This window comes from Balaenoptera acutorostrata, chromosome X, assembly GCF_949987535.1.
Source record: "Balaenoptera acutorostrata chromosome X, mBalAcu1.1, whole genome shotgun sequence".
Lineage (NCBI taxonomy): Eukaryota > Metazoa > Chordata > Mammalia > Artiodactyla > Balaenopteridae > Balaenoptera > Balaenoptera acutorostrata.
In genome coordinates, this window is record NC_080085.1 from 41,490,182 (window position 1) to 41,507,017 (window position 16,836).

General features: G+C 40.4%; 1 protein-coding gene across 9 annotated transcripts in view; it reads left to right on the forward strand.

Annotated features, from left to right (window-relative positions):
• Positions 1-16,836, forward strand: part of JADE3 (jade family PHD finger 3) — a 181,114-nt gene that overhangs the window by 80,876 nt on the left and 83,402 nt on the right. The window contains exon 3 of one of the 9 annotated variants that reach the window (XM_057538125.1): positions 127-212. The exons of 7 other annotated variants lie outside the window; for them this stretch is intronic. The gene's annotated coding sequence lies outside the window, so the exon portion shown is untranslated. Of the gene's footprint in view, positions 1-115; positions 213-16,836 lie in introns of those variants that run through there. One more of the 9 variants, XM_057538127.1, reaches the window with a different exon arrangement.

Consider the following 16,836-nt stretch of genomic DNA (forward strand, 5'->3'; position numbering starts at 1 on the left):
AATTAAGTGAATTATTCCTCATTGATTGTGAAATATTCCCAGGTAAAACCATTAAAGGCTGTATTGATTTCGGATTGTTGCATTATTTCTTAAAGCTTGTCTTGGAATAACTGCTGCATTTTCCAGAGTCTATGAGCTCTAAACTGTGAGGTGCTGGCCTAACTTTGATGGAACCTGAGAATTGGAAGGACCTTGGGGATCACCAAATCCAGGTACCTTCCCAGTGCAAGAATCCTCTCCACAGTATTCTGTCAGACAGGCAGTTGTCTGACTCTTTACCACTTTTACCCCCATAGAATGTATATTTTTCCTCCATACATTTTTGATGCTACTCACTCATCTTTCCATGATAGGTCATTCTCTATTCCCAAGCCAAGATCTGCCTTCTAGGGTCTCTCACCACTGTTCCCAGCTCCTCCATTACCACACAGAGGAAATCTCCTTTGTCCAAAATAGTTAAAGCCATCTATTTTCGTACTTCCCCTTTTTCGCATCTGTGATCTTCTCAGACTAAAAAAATTCCTGGTTCTTTCAACAGCTTAATTCAAAGCTTTTTAATGCAGTGGAAAATTCAAAGAATAATATAATGAACACTCATATTCTCCACCAGCCAGAATTATCAACAATTAAGATTTTGTCGGGGCTTCCCTGGTGGCGCAGTGGTAGAGAATCTGCCTGCCAATGCAGGGGACACGGGTTCGAGCCCTGGTCTGGGAAGATCCCACATGCCGCGGAGCAACTGGGCCCGTGAGCCACAACTACTGAGCCTGCGCGTCTGGAGCCTGTGCTCCGCAACAAGAGAGGCCATGATAGTGAGAGGCCCGCGCACCGCGATGAAGAGTGGCCCCCGCTCGCCGCAACTGGAGAAAGCCCTCGCACAGAAACGAAGACCCAACACAGCCATAAAAATAAATAAATAAATAAATAAATAAAAACAAAAAAAGATTTTGTCATATTTTTCTTTTTCTTAAATAGAGGAATTAAACATTACAGAAATGGTTATTTCCCCTTTGATCACCCCTTCTAGTGTCCTCCTCCTCCCTCGCAGTGTCATGCATATATAGGTGTGTATAAACAACATATAGATTTGTTTTAATTTACACAAATGGTGTTATTATGGGTGTGTCTATATGTTTTGTCCATACAGCAAATGTCTTAGATCTTTTCGTATGTTTTGTATTAATCTTTCCATACTATGTATTGTATTAGTCATTATATGTATGACATAAGATATTTTGCCTGTCTGCCATCTGGGCGTATGGTCGGATTGTAGTCCTGCCTCTTCTGAAGTTAGGTGTGGCCATGTGATTTGCTTTGGTCAATGAAATGTCAGCAAAAGTAACGGGTGCACTTCCAAATGGAAGTTTTAATAGCCAGTATGAGATTTACCACATTTAATTCCCCTGGCAGATAGAGATGGGGTCTCTCTGTCAGCCTGGGTCTGAGAATAACTACTTGAACTTTCCTGCCAACTCACTTTTTAAGCATGTAGCATAAGGAATAAATAGACTTTGCTTGTATTAAGCCACTCGGATTTTAGGTTCCTTTTGTTAATTTGCAAACTTAGCCCATCCTGATTTATAAGTAGACCTACATCATTGTTTTTAGTGGCTGCAGAGTATCCCCGAGTGTGAGTAGACCTTATTCTGTGTAGCCATTCTCCTACTGACAGAAGAAGCTTAAGGACTTCCTGAATTTTGCTGTTATAAACAATTCTGTGTTGGTAATTGTATAAATTTGTGAGAGTTTCTCCAGGATGTGTATCTAGAAGTAGGATTGTTTGGGTCACAGCGTATGGATATTTTCAGTTTTACAGGATTCTGTCTTTGCCATCTAAAGTGGCTATATCAATTTACATTCTCACCCTTTCAACTGTCATTTGTGTGACATGATTCCCAAACTTTTTACTAATCTTGGTTCCCCTCTCTGGATTCACTTTTGTCAGTCATTGTTTCTCTGTGATACCCAGACTGGAACTTGGTGTCCTGTTGTTGTCCAACTGAGGTAGATGATATATTTCCAAATTTAGCCCAAGCTGAGTAGCTGCATCACCCTGGGGTATTTGCTGGCATAGGAGACTGAACGTCTATCATCCTGTATTTAGGAAACATCCTGTATTTAGGAGTTTTTTAAATTGCAGTGGCTTTACATATGTTCCAGTTAAATTTCATCCTATTTTTGCTTATCATATTAGCTTTTGAATTCTCCCCTTTACTCTTATGTCACCCCTCCTAGGTCAATAATCCTAGGTTCGCCTACATTACTGATCAAAATTTTGATCAGCACAGGGCCAAGGGCATAGCTCTGTGTCCCACCATGAGACACCTTTCAGGTTTACCTGTCTTCAGGATTCTTCATCTTATCAAGCGGAAAATCCTGGTGGCCTTTGTCAGCTGCACCACCTATACTCTACCTATAAAGAATTATCCCAATAAATGAATTGAGTGACTGAAACAGAAAGGAGTCTGGGGTAAGTTGGGTGTGTCATAATTTTAGAGAGCCTATGCTGGCAGTTAGTGACTATCAAGTGCTTACCCAACCAGTACTTTATTAATCTGATCTAGAATTTAGTTTGGAGTGAGATTTCAAGCTTTTTATTAGTAATGATTATACTCCACCCCTTTGAAAATAAGGGAGATTTTTTACCTCTCTCCAGTCTGTTGGGAGGTCTGGTTTCTGTGAGTTTTCATAGATGAAAGGAAGTGATTCTGCTGTCATAGCTGCAAATAGTCTTTTATTCCTGGGGAGAGGAACAAGGTGGTTTTTAGGATTATGAGCAGCCAGGATGCTTGTGCTCTACTCCCCGGTCAGTGTCTTTTCTTCCTGCACCAGAACCAAACCTGTTCATAGTTCTAGGAGTTAAAAGGATTCCCTAGGCCAGTAGCTCAGGTCATTACAAGTTAGACTTGTTGATGGTCTTTCTCTTGTTCTTTGGGACCAACTACATGTCTAATTCCTGTTACCATTTTTGTATTAGGATTCTTAGTTACATGTGTCAGGATCCCAACTCAGATTAGCCTAAGAAACAAAAAGAAAGTTTACTGGTAAATGAATAGCCCCATGGACTGCTGCCTTTAGGAATGGCTGTATCCTCTCACTCATCACATCCCTGATTCTCCTTCCCTCACCTTTGCTTTCCTCTGAGTTAGTTTCGCTCACTCTCAGGCAGGCTATCTGCAGCAGATGCAGTGCTTCTTTTCCAATACTTCTGTCAGAACCTTTGGATGACTTGTTGATCTAGCCTGGTTCATATGCCTTAGCCCCAGGAGGTGTGTATGTGTTAGGAAGTGGGGCAGAGATTGCCCTCAACCTGACTACATGGACTGAGAGTGAGCCCTCATTCACTCCTCTTTCATACATTTGCTGAGTGCCCACTATATGATAGACACCATATTAGGCTCAGGGGTTATTACACTGAACAACATAGTCATATTGACATAACATAATCAATATATATATATATATTTTTTTAAAGGATTTTCTTATTTATTTATTTATTTTTGGCTGTGTTGGGTCTTCGGTTCGTGCGAGGGCTTTCTCCAGTTGCGGCAAGCGGGGGCCACTCTTCATCGCGGTGCGGGGACCGCTCTTCATCGCGGTGCGCGGGCCTTTCTCTATCGTGGCCTCTCTTGTTGTGGAGCACAGGCTCCAGACGCGCAGGCTCAGCAATTGTGGCTCACGGGCCCAGCTGCTCCGTGGCATGTGGGATCTTCCCAGACCAGGGCTCGAACCCGTGTCCCCTGCATTAGCAGGCAGATTCTCAACCACTGCGCCACCAGGGAAGCCCCATCAATATATATATTGATCAAGATATAACATAGTCTGCCTTCTTGAAGTGTATAAGCGTTTAAAAAAATGGACTTTAATGTGCTCACAATAATAAAGGAGAAGTTACTGGTGCTGGAAAGCAAATGACAGGGGTTCTGACCTATTCTAGGGCAGGTGAGGGAAGGCTGCCCTAAGGAAGTGTTTTTTGGATTGAAATCTGACATGAGTAGGAGTTAGCTATGTGAAGTAGGTAGGAAGGTTGATGACAAGCAATTGGGGGAGGGAGGTGGAATGTACAGAGCCTTGGAGGTAGAAGGGGGCATATTCCAGGCACTGAAAGAAGGCCAGTATGGTTAGATCACAGAGACTGAAGGGGCAGAGAGGCACATGTGGGGCTGGAGAAGTAGGTTGGTACCACTTGAGCAATGCCTCATGGCTTGGCAAGAGGTTTGGAAGCCATACAAATAGCCCTAGTCTACGTGGGTAACTCACTTCCTAAAAACTTCCTTAGTCTAGTTAATTAACTAGCCAAGATCACCCACCTGGTTGGGATTTAAATCTAGGAACACCACAATATCTGTCACATGTCCAGACCTGGCTCAGGCATTGCCTCTCCCAGGAAGCAGTCCTTCCTGCCAATGGGAGAGGGTAGGTGTTCCTCCATTCCTACTCCCTTAGTACCCTGCTCAGAGAACTCTCATGGTTTTATTTACCCCATCCAAGCCTGGGCAAGACATGTTGGTGCCCAGCCAGACTAATGATTGGCATCTGTGCAAAAAAGTGTTGTCATAGCAAGCCTGTCTTTGAAAGGTCCCTTGGCTGGCATCTGGAACTTGATTTTCAGGGGGATTCCCACCATCCCCAGAACTGATAAGGGTGGCTCAATGTGCCTGAACTGTTTATATAAACAGTGCAGTTTCTGCTGAACACTTGCTTTCCTTCTTGAGGTCTAGAATTTTGATATTGCCAATCAGAGGGTGCCTATGTGACCAACCTCCAATCAAAACCCTGGGCACTGAGTCCCTAATGAGCTTCCCTAGTGGACTACATTTCATGTATGTTGTCACAACTTGTTGCTAGGGAAATTAAGTGTATCCTGTGTAACTCCACTGGGAGAGGACTCTTGGAAGCTTGTGTCTGGTCTCCCCTGTATTTCACCCCAGGTGCCTTTTCCCTCCACTGATTTTGCTTTGTATTTCTTCACCATAATAAATCATAGGCGATGAGTGTGGTTATATGCTCAGTTATGTGAATCTTCCTAGTGAATCACAGAACTTGGGGTGGTCTTGGGGACTCCTGACACAGCACCCTTGCAAAACTATTCTTAAGTACTTTTCAACACTTATTTTCAAAGGAGAGAGTGAGCCTGGTGAGGAACTAGGGCAGAGAAAGGGGCTCTCTGGTGGTGGCACTTGACTCTCCTCTCCTTTTGTGCAGTCAGCTTTGGTCCCAAACTTGTACTCTCCACTCTACTAAACCTCAGTCTTGCAGAGGCCTGCAAGGGAACCTTTGAGCACTGGGGAGCAGTGGAAAGGCTTTACACTAAGGAGTCATTCATGATCAGATTTGCATTTGGGGAAGAATACATGCCCAAGAATCATCACGAGAATTTGTGAGGAGAGTTTGCTTCACCAGAATACAACTATCTATACAAAGCCACTATCATAAAAGTAGTGTGGCAATGGACTAGAAATTTGATGTAACAGCCAGGTTTCCCAAATTCCAGCCCAAGTTCCTTCATCAAACCTTTATCGAGTTCTTTGATGAGTTCTGTAAGAGTGAACACGTGAAACTCAGTTCCTTCTCTGCTTTACTTCTGAGACAGGTCATGCAAAAGCAAGCATCATTTATACTGTCTGCAGTGGAACCCTCTGAACTTGTTTTTGGGTGGTTGGGATGCTTTCAACTGTCAAAGTAGGAATGTGGGGTTCTGAATTCAGAACGTGGAAAAAAACAGTAAGTAAATAATGAACTCTTTACCAGTCTCCCTCCTGTGAATTGCTGATATTTCAAATCATTGCATATTAATAGCTTAGGGGTGATTTTGGCACTTTTGAGTTTTACAGTTTTTCAGTTGGTAAAAATATTCGTATTTCCACAATCTGCCACCATTGTTTTGTCTTCCTTTGCATGTCAGGGATGATATTTCCTAAGGGAAAACTTAATTAGACCATGCAATAATCTTCTTGGGGAAATAGAGAAAATTGGTTATTTAAAACACTAGATGAAAGATCTTAGTTTCTTTTTAAAAAAAACCTTTGAAAGAGGAAAACATCCTGTACTGAAGGAACAGAGGTGGGATGATGGAGTTCTGCTGTCCCTGTTTTGCATTTCTAACAGTAAACTTGAAAGCACAGGATCTTCTGACCATTGAAGCTGAAATTATGTATTCACTGTTTCCCATGAAATAACATTTACCATTAAAAAGAGATTGCATTTATATTTGTCTTGGGTAAATTTCTATGCAGAAAATTCTAAAATTTTTAATGCAGAAATTCATAAGTTCAAGACCCACACGAGCACACAAAAGCATTACATTGATTACATGTCCGTGTGTTGGCTGATTCCTGAAATGGTGTCTCAGAAGGATTAAAATTGAGCCTCTGTTCTGAGCACATGGAGTTGACTGTGGCTTGGGAGTGTGCCAGTTAGTCGTAGCACCTGCGCCTCCTCACAGGGTCTTGTTGCCGCTGCCCAGGAAGATGGAGGGAAACTGCCTCACCACTCCAGCCACAGATGCAAGGCTAGAAATCCTGCCTATGAGGCTTCTTCTCCTGCTGACTGACAAGAGACCCAGAGACGATAGTCTAGCCAGCTGGCTGCAATGCTGGGGCAGGAAAAGCAGCAAAAGTGAGAATAAAATCAAGTCCCCCCCACTCCCAAGCCCACGCTGATAATAATGATCAGACGCCTTTTTGTCAACAACCTCATCTTGCATTAAACAACATTCAGGAATCCTGGGTGTGATGGCCTATTTGCAGTGTGTAAACGGAACATGGGAAGAGGGTGGTGCTCAGATCTGACCTAGAAATTTGAGATGTAGGTGGAGAGACCTAACACCCCACTGGGGACTCACAGGCCAATTACCTTGAGTCTGGTAACTGGAATACAACTCCTAAAGGAAACTAGGTGTTTTGAACTAAGAAATAATGTATGTATAGGCGAGGCTTCATGTATTCTTTCTTTGTTTATTATAAGTCCTCAAAAGTTCATAGGAATTAAGGTTTTCCAGAGTGTGTGAGGGCTTTGGAGACAAAAGAAGAGAAGCAAAGGAAGGAGCCTTTTCTTTATTTTTGTTCGTGAGCAAAATCCTGCAGTATTAGACTGAACCATATGAAATTGCTGATACTCAAACATTTTTACCTACAACAATGGCAATTTCATATGGTTTAACCTAATACATCTAATTTTACCACACAAATGCTTTGAAAATATTCTCAGCTTATTATTTTTTTGGACTTAACTTCATCAGAGGGGGAAGGATCTCATAAATTCTTAGAAAGTCTTTTCTTTATAATAATTTATGACATTAATCCTCACTTATCAAATGTGTTTTTTAGCAGCTCTATGGAAGTATAATTGATATATAAAAACTGCACATTTTCAATGTATGCAGTTTGATGAGTTTGGACTTAATGCATATACCCGTGAAACCATCACTACAATCAAGGTAATAGCCACCTCCAAAAGATCCCTTGTGCCTCTTTTTTTGTGATAAGAACACTTAACATGAGATCTACCCTCTTAAATTTTTAAGTGCACAATATGGTATTATTAATAGACACTGTGTTGTATAGCAGATCTCTAGAACTTAATTCATCTTGCATAATTGAAACTTTACACTCATTGAACAATAATTCCCCCATTTTCCTCTCTTCACAGTCCCTGGCAACCACCATTCTATTGTCTGCTTCTGTGAGTTTGACTATTTTAGATATGTCATATAAGTGGAATCATGCAGTATTTGTCCTTGCTTATTTCACTTAGCATAATGTCCTCCAGGTTCATCCATGTTGTTGCAAATGAAAGGATTCCCTTCTTTTTTAAGGTTAGTATTCCATTGTGTGTATATGACACATTTTCTTTATCCATTCATCTGTCAAATGGACACTTCTATATCTTGACTATTGTGAATAATGCTACAGTGAACATGGGAGTGCCAATATCTCTTTGAGATCCTGACTTCAATTATTTTGGATATATATGGCCAACAGGTGTATATATAAAGGTGTATATATCAACATCACTAATCATCAGGGAAATGCAAATCAAAACCACAATATCACCTCACACCTGTTAGGATGGCTATTATATGTAAAAGAAGATAAGTGTTGGTGAAGATATGGAGAAATTAGAACTCTTTACTCCCACACTGTTGGTGGGAATGTAAAATGGTGCAGCCACTATGGAAAACAGTATGCAGATTCTTAAAAAATTAAAAATACAGCTACCCTATGATCCAGCAATCTCACTTCTAGATATATATCCAAAAGTAGTGTTTGTTTTTAACTTGGATATTCTTGAGAGAGAATCCCAAAGAAAACCAAAACCCCAAGGCCTGCTGTCTTAAATACAGTGGCATTGTGATCAGTGGTCTAGATAGACTGGAGTAGCCTGGAATTTTTAGTCCATTTCTGGCTCAGTACCTGATTCACTGGGCTTTCTTAGGCAGTCATTAGGCCTGACTACAAATCAGTTGCTATTCCAACATTTCATAATTTCATTCTCAAAATGCATGTGGGAGGCTAGCTACTTATTCCCTTGCTCAGAATGTTTTTGGGGCTTTCCTTTTTGGAATTACCTTTTGAGCCATATACTAAGCCACATGAGGAATTGGTTATTCACTTCATTCATTCAATAAGTATTTATTTGAGTTATTTACAATGTTGGGCATTGTATCAGGTACAGAGACAGATGACATGGACATAGAAGGTGGTCCAGGGAAGGAGTGTGAACAGAAGCATGTGTGCAGGAAAGCACCAGGACATGTGAGTGGAGAGCAGTGAGTGACTCAGCTTCCCTAGAGAAGAGACCATGCAAGGAAAATAACACTGGAAAGATGAGGTGTGGCCACATTGTGGAGTGCCTTGGATACTAAGCCTAGGAGTCTGAAATTTGTGCTGTGAGCAGTAGGGAGCCATTGAAGGTTTTGTGCTTTTAGAGTTTTAACCTGCCAGCTGATGACAGTAGAATTGGAATTGTAAATCAGTCTTGCAATTTATTTTCCCAGCTTGTTACTGACTAAAACTGGTTTTACACACCTCAACTGCATGCCCATTTCAGTGGACTTTGAATAACATTTGATTGTTTCCAAAAGTGAAATGCACTTTCAAAGGAAGAAAGATTGCTTCCATTGACCTTACTCAGAGAAATATGATACACCAAAGGGACAGAAAGCAAATCAAAGTAGAAAATGTCCTAAGTGTTTTGAGGAATTGCATTTGCCTCAGAGGGTCTCTTGGAAGTCAGCCTGTAATTGGATGTGTGAATTCTGGTATATTTGTTTTTTTTAAATTACTTCATAGTTACATACATCTGTGTAATTAATCTTTTGAGTTGGTAACTGCCCTGTCTTTACTGGAATGCACTGAAGGGTAACAGTGTGCAAATAGAGGATGGGGATTATAACTAAAAAGAATAGGGATTCTAATGGCAATGCTAAGTTCTCTTCAGGTGAGATATTAGCAGTGTGGGACATATTAACTAGTTAACTGGTTAACTGCTGATTGCAGGTGCCACTACCTCTGGTCTGAGGAGGTACCTTATGGCTACTTTGGCATCAGGTAGGATGAGAGACTTGCGTATGGAGTGACATTTGTTATTTGCATGGCCGTTATTACAAATTTCTTCTTTGGGGTCAGGTGTTTGACCCCCTCTGTGATCTTGGCATTAGCTAGAGTGCCCTTCTCAGTGGAGCCCAGCAGTAGTGCCTGCTTTGGAGAATTATTCAATGTCTAAAGTGATTCAGTGTAGTAGGACTGTGGTGTGTGATGAAATTTCCATTCTATATTTAATCATTAAAAACTGACTTCTAAATTCTGTCAATTAACTCTTGCTGTACATCTAGCCACTTCAAAAGTTAGTGGCTCAAAATGGTAATTATCTATTTAGCTCATTATTCTGTAAGTTGGCCATTTGGGCGGTTCAGCTGAGCAGTTCTGTTCTTAGCTGGTCTCCCTTATGTCTGTGGTCAGCTACAGGTCAGCAGGGAGCTCTGCTTCTGAGGTTGGCTGGCTGTCAACTGGGACAATGGTAGAGGGTAGGAGTACTGGGCTATACATCTGTTATCCTGCAGCAGGCTAGCCCAGGCTTGTTTTCATGATAGCTGGGCAGGTTTCTAAGACTGAATAGAAGCAGCAAGGCCTCTTGAGGCCTAGGCTTAGAACTGGCACAGCATCACCTCTGCTGCATTCGGTTGGCCTATGCAAGTCATAAAGCCAGTCCAGGTTCAGGGAATGGGAAGGAGCTTCAAAATCACCTTGAAAGGACATAGATAAAGAAGAAGGTGGAGAATTGAGACCATTTTTGCTCTCTATCAGACAAATACAGATTACTCTTCTTAAAGGCTTCAGTTACTCCTGTAACATTTAAAACTCATGTGCTCTGTATATTCACATAATTCGTATTCACAGGGTTAAAGACTGATCAAAAACAAATAAGAAAGTATTAAAATCGTTCACAAGTCAGGGCCATGATGTTAGTCCTTTTGTGAAGTTGAGTTTTGGGGGGGGACTTGGATGCTCTGATACCTGAATGTGCCTCACATTTCATTTTATTTTTTTAAACATCTTTATTGGAGTATAATTGCTTTACAATGGTGTGTTAGTTTCTGCTTTATAACAAAGTCAATCAGCTATACGTATACATATATCCCCATATCTCCTCCCTCTTGCGTCTCCCTCCCACCCTCCCTATCCCACCCCTCTAGGTGGTCACAAAGCACCAAGCTGATCTCCCTGTGCTATGCGGCTGCTTCCCACTAGCTATCTATTTTACATTTGGTAGTATATATTAATCCATGCCACTCTCTCACTTTGTCCCAGCTTACCCTTCCCCCTCCCCATGTCCTCAAGTCCATTCTCTACGTCTGCGTCTTTATTCCTGTCCTGCCCCTAGGTTCTTCAGAACCTTTTTTTTTTTTAGAGTCCATATATATGTGTTAGCATATGGTATTTGTTTTTCTCTTTCTGACTTACTTCACTCTGTATAACAGACTCTAGGTCCATCCACCTCACTACAGATAACTCAATTTCATTTCTTTCTATGGCTGAGCAATATTCCATTGTATATATGTGCCACATCTTCTTTATCCATTCATCTGTCGATGGACACTTAGGTTGCTTCCATGTCCTGGCTATTGCAAATAGAGCTGCAATGAACATTGTGGTACATGACTCTTTTTGAATTATGGTTTTCTCAGGGTATAGGCCCAGTAGTGGGATTGCTGGTCATAGGGTAGTTCTATTTTTAGTTTTTTAAGGAACCTCCATACTGTCCTCCATAATGGCTGTATCCATTTACATTCCCACCAACAGTGCAAGAGGGTTCCCTTTTCTCCACACCCTCTCCAGCATTTATTGTTTGTAGATTTTTTGATGATGGCCATTCTGACTGGTGTGAGGTGATACCTCATTGTACTTTTGATGTGCATTTCTCTAATGATTAGTGATGTTGAGCATTCTTTCATGTGTTTGTTGGCAATCTGTATATCTTCTTTGGAGAAATGTCTATTTAAGTCTTCTGCCCATTTTTGAATTGGGTTGTTTGTTTTTTGGATATTGAGCTACATGAGCTGCTTGTAAATTTTGGAGATTAATCCTTTGTCAGTTGCTTCATTTGCAAATATTTTCTCCCATTCTGAGGGTTGTCTTTTGGTCTTGTTTATGGTTTCCTTTGCTGTGCAAAAGCTTTGAAGTTTCATTAGGTCCCATTTGTTTATTTTTGTTTTTACTTCCACTTCTCTAGGAGTTGGGTCAAAAAGGATCTTGCTGTGATTTATGTCATAGAGTGTTCTGCCTGTGTTTTCCTCTAAGAGTTTGATAGTGTCCAGTCTTACATTTAGGTCTTTAAACCATTTTGAGTTTATTTTTGTGTATGGTGTTAGGGAGTGTTCTAATTTCACTCTATTACATGTAGCTGTCCAGTTTTCCCAGCACCACTTATTGAAGAGTGCCTCACATTTTAAATCAAAGTCACTAACTGGATCCTTGCTACTAAATGACATGAAGAACATAAATGGAGATTTAAAACGAAGCCACAGATTCTTTGACATTAGTCTCATCAGGAGGTAGGGCCTATGTCTCCTTCGAGTTAAATCTGGGTGTGCTTGTGACTGCTTCAACCAATAAAGCAGAGTATGTGACTTCTGAGGCTAAGTTATAACATACAGTGCAGCTTCTGCCTTGTTCATTAGAACATTTATGCTGGGAACCCTGTAGCTGCCATGTAAGAAGCCTGACTACCCTGAGACTACTGTGCTGAGAGGCCTTGTGTGGGCACTTCAGAGGTGCTCTCTGCCAAGCCCAGTCATCCCTGTCAAAGGGTCCAGCTGAGTGAAGTGAAGAATCCTCCAGATGATTCCAGCTGTTTTGAGTCTTTGCAGCTGAGATCCCAGACATCATGGAGTAGAAAAACACCATCCTTGCTGTTTGTCACCTGAATTCCCGATTCACAGAATTTGTGAGATGATAAAATGATGGTTGCTTTATGCCACTATATTTTACAGTGGTTACATAGCAATTGATAAACTGGAACAGAATAAATAAATGGGCATGGCTGTATTCCAATAAAACTTTTTTCATGGACACTGAAATAAGAATTTTACATAATTTTTACATGTCATAAAATATCCTTTTGATTTTTTTCAACAATTAAAAAATGTAAAGGCCATTCTTAGCTCATGGGCCATACCAAAAACAAGCAGTGAGCTAGATTTGGCCTACAGGCCATAGTTTGCTGACCCCTGCTCTAAAAGATTTTGTAGTACTTGTAAAATTTAAACCTAAGGGCTTTTGGCCAAGATAGCTCTGATTTCATGCTTCAAACTCATATCTCCTCTCTAAATAAAGTGACAATAGATAAAATAAAAAATTAGAAAGACATATCTGTGATCAAGAAAAGGTAAATCTCTGGACGAGAAACAGATCAAACAGTAAGTGGAGATTGTTAGTCATGGGCCGCTAGTTACTGATGTACTGGACTCTAGATCCAGAGAAAGGTAGAGATGGCTGGGAATTGTATTTCTATAGACAGTGGAAATCAAAGCACTCAGTGATCGGAGGAAATGATCCCTGGCTGTGCAAAGTCAAGGATTGCTCATGAACAGAGACGGAAAAACATGTTACTTATATTTGTAGTGGCAGGCAGGAGAGCAGAGAGAGACTCGGGGCCAGATGCAAATGTATTATTGGCTTACTGTCTAAATCTGTACTTTTATCCCTATTGGTAGGATGGGATTGAGAATGCTGGGAGGAAGCAGCTCTCAATGGAGAGGGTGAATGAAGAAGGAGGGAAATGAACTTCCTCCAAGGTTAGCTTACTAACTAAAATTTCAAAGTGAGAACAGTTGTCCAAATTAGCACCCAGCAAATAAATTTACTCCCAATGAGAATCATTTTAGAGTGACTTTAAAGTTTATTTTCAAAGAGCTAAAGCAAGAATAACTTGCATTATAAGTTTTTAAAAAATCTAGCCATACCTGGTAGGAACTCATATTCTAGTTGGAGATTTTAAAATATATATCAATGATTACAAAATAGTTTATGTTAGTGATGGTGCTGTACACAGCCCACTCAGAGCATACTGCTGTTGAGATTGTCAAGGGGGTGAGTCAGACAAGGGAGGCTTTTTAGAAGAGGTGACATGTTTGCTAAGCCTTATAAGGATGAGTTTATGTGTTTGCAAAGTGAGGAAGTTAGAAGAGAGCCTTCCAGGCAGAAGGGATAGTATGATTATATAAAGCATAAGGGTGAGATGCAACATGGGTGTGGGAACTACAGAGGTTCAGCATTGTTAGAGCATAAAACTGGAGCATAGTGTGTTTAGGAATAAAGCTGCAGAAGTAGGTGTAGCTTGACTGTGGAGGACCTTGTTGGCCTTGATGAGGACCTTGATAAAGATCTAGGAGCAAAGGGAAGCCATTGAAGTCTCAACAATGAAGGGGCATGGTCGAATTTGTGTTTCAGGTAAGTTTCTGGCATTTGGGTGGAGGGTGAATTTGAGGGCAACAAGATCAGGAGCCCCAAGACCAGTTAGGAAGCTGCTGTTGCAGTCTCAGTTTCAGGAGATGGTTAAGTCCCAACCTAGGAAAATGAAGGCTAAAATGGGATGGGACTATTGATTTAGAAGACTATTTCAGACGTTAACTTGGCAGGGTTTGATGAGGGTGTTCCAGGATGAGAGAAAGGAAAGAGTTAAGAGATTCTTTCTAGATTTTGTAACTACATAGAGGGTGCCAACTGAGACCCCTAGAAGGGAGGAAGAACCAGTGGAGAAAAGAAGGTAGTGGCCTTAGTGTTGATCTCCTTTCAGGTTGATGTGTTTGGTTGGTGGGGGGGGGGCGGGGGCGTGGGTAGGGGGGTGGTGTTAGATTTTTTTTTTCTTTTTTATCTTTTCCTTTCCTTCCTCCCTCCCGCATCCCTCTTTCTTTCTATTCTGGGAGCCATAGCATGGGTTTAGTGTAGTAGGGCACTTTGGGGAAACACCATCAAAAGATGGTTAGAGGAAGAAAAGGATATTAGGGAGCAATACAGGGAACCCGGAAAAAAAAGCCTTTGGAAACCAAGGCAGCTGTTTCAAGAGGGATAGTGGGAGGGAGGGACTAAGTGATCAGTATGTCAAATGCAGCATACAGGTACTTAGAGATGAGGGTTGGGAAATGTGCACACACTGGTGACTTTTTCAAGAACTCTGTAGAAGGCAATTGAGGAGTGACTGAGAGCAAGGAAGGGAAGACAGACCATAGACTACATTTTGAGGAGTTTGCAAGAGAAGAGAAAGAAGGAGATTAGGTATTGAATAGAGAAAAATGATGTACGGTCAAGAGATAATTTGGGAATAAAGGTAGGGAGAGATTGAAATCTGTTAACAGGTAAAAATTTAGTATAAAGGCAGATTTTTTTCTCTTCATAGAAAGTTATTCTTTGTTTAGAGCTGTCTAAAAATTAGAATGGATTGCCTTGTTAAATAGTTGCTCCCTGTCACTGGAGTGGTCGAATAGAGATTAGATGTTTTCTAGTCAGCTGTGTAGAAAGATATGTTGGTGAGCGTCTTTGGGTGTTTTAGTCTCTGTTCAGTTCTCAACACTTTGCCCAAAGTTGATTTAAGCATTATAAACTAATGAGTTATTCTGTGGACTTGTGTTGCCTGGCAGCTCTCCATAGATTGATCAAATCAATGGGCCAAGTTAACTTATGTGCCTTTGATCTTGAAGGATGACATTAAACTGCACATTCTTAGATAAGAAAATATTGAGGCTCGGTGTCCAGGAACGTTTCATCACTATGACAGTCAACCATGGTCTGGGTTCACAGGTATTTTTGACAAGGTAGTCACTTTCCACACACAACAGAGCCCTTATTTCAAATTTTTGAGAGGTTTTTTTTTATCTGTCCATCATTTTTGTAAAACACTGTTACTTGGAATAATTAAAATAGCACTGAGATTATAGAAGAAATGGATAGAGAAGAAAAATGTTTCCTTTTCTCTCTCAGTGATTCATATTCCTATATGGATGCTTTTAGTTTATATAGAAGTTTGGTTTTTTAGGGCCAAGAGGAGATAATTAGTTTCCATCTATGCTCTCTAGTCCTCATCTTAGATCTTTTAGTGGCCCTTTTGGGTAGCATTTAAAACAATTCAGGGGTAAACTTTGCTGTTTGTCTCAAATGACTACTTATCTGTATCCAAATCTGGCTTCCTGGGGTACTGAAGCATGAACAGCATAAATTACTGAACTCAACTAATTCTCAGAAAGCCACATTTTAGTCAGTACTTTCCAACTTTCTCATTTCTGTTACAGAACTAACAAGTGGTATAACTAATTAATTAGACTTGTATTCCTTTTCAAGTTATACATTTTAAATTCTCTCTGTTGACCTTTTGAAAATGCTAATAAGTAGTAAAACAACAAATCCATACAGGGAAACTAAAAAATGCAAGTACTGGAAAAAACAGCTCCCCCGCCCCCAAGAATAAGCACCAGGTGTGGTGAATATTTATCTTTTAAGGAAAAATAGTTGCATCCTTGTTACCAACTGACTTTCCTTCTTATGGCCCACGGATAGGGGAGCAGCCTCCCAGTTACCCCCAGGCCTGTAAGTTTTACCCGTTTCTTAGCCTGTTTGTTTCCTTGCTCTGGGAGAGTGCAGTAAGTGAAAATCTCACAAGTGCACAGGTTGATTCTTTTCCTTTCGCAATTTAATACTTTCCGAACATGTTAAGAACATGAATAAAAATGCCCTTTTAATCATATACTTACTTTTTAACAGTTAAATTTTTTATTTTGAAATAAAAGATTTTGAGATACCATGTCTAAGTTTAGAGAGGAGTTGCAAAAATAATATAGAGAGCAAATTTCCTGTTCCAAACAAGATGGGGTAGACACATTTCACCGTATTCCAGTTAAATGCAATGATATAGGTAGTTTAAATGTAAATAGATGGAAAAAGACATACCATGCAAATGCCAATCAAAAGAAAGCTGGGGTGGCTATACTAATATCAGATAAATTAGACATCAGAGCAAAGAAAATTACAAAGGACAAAGAGGAGCACTACATAATGATTCAAAGGGTCAATCCACCCAGAAGACAGGGCAATCTTAAATGTGTACGCACCAAACAACAGAGCTTCAAAGAACATGAAACAAAACTGAACATAATTGAGAAATAGACATAAATCCACAGTTATTGGTGGGAACTTCAATAGCATTATATACTTACTTTTCAAGTGCACATGTAACATTCACCAAGATAGACTATATCCCAGGTCATAAAACAAACCCCAACAAATATAAAAGAATTAAAATCATACAGAGTATATTCTCTGACCATAATGGAATCAAACTAGA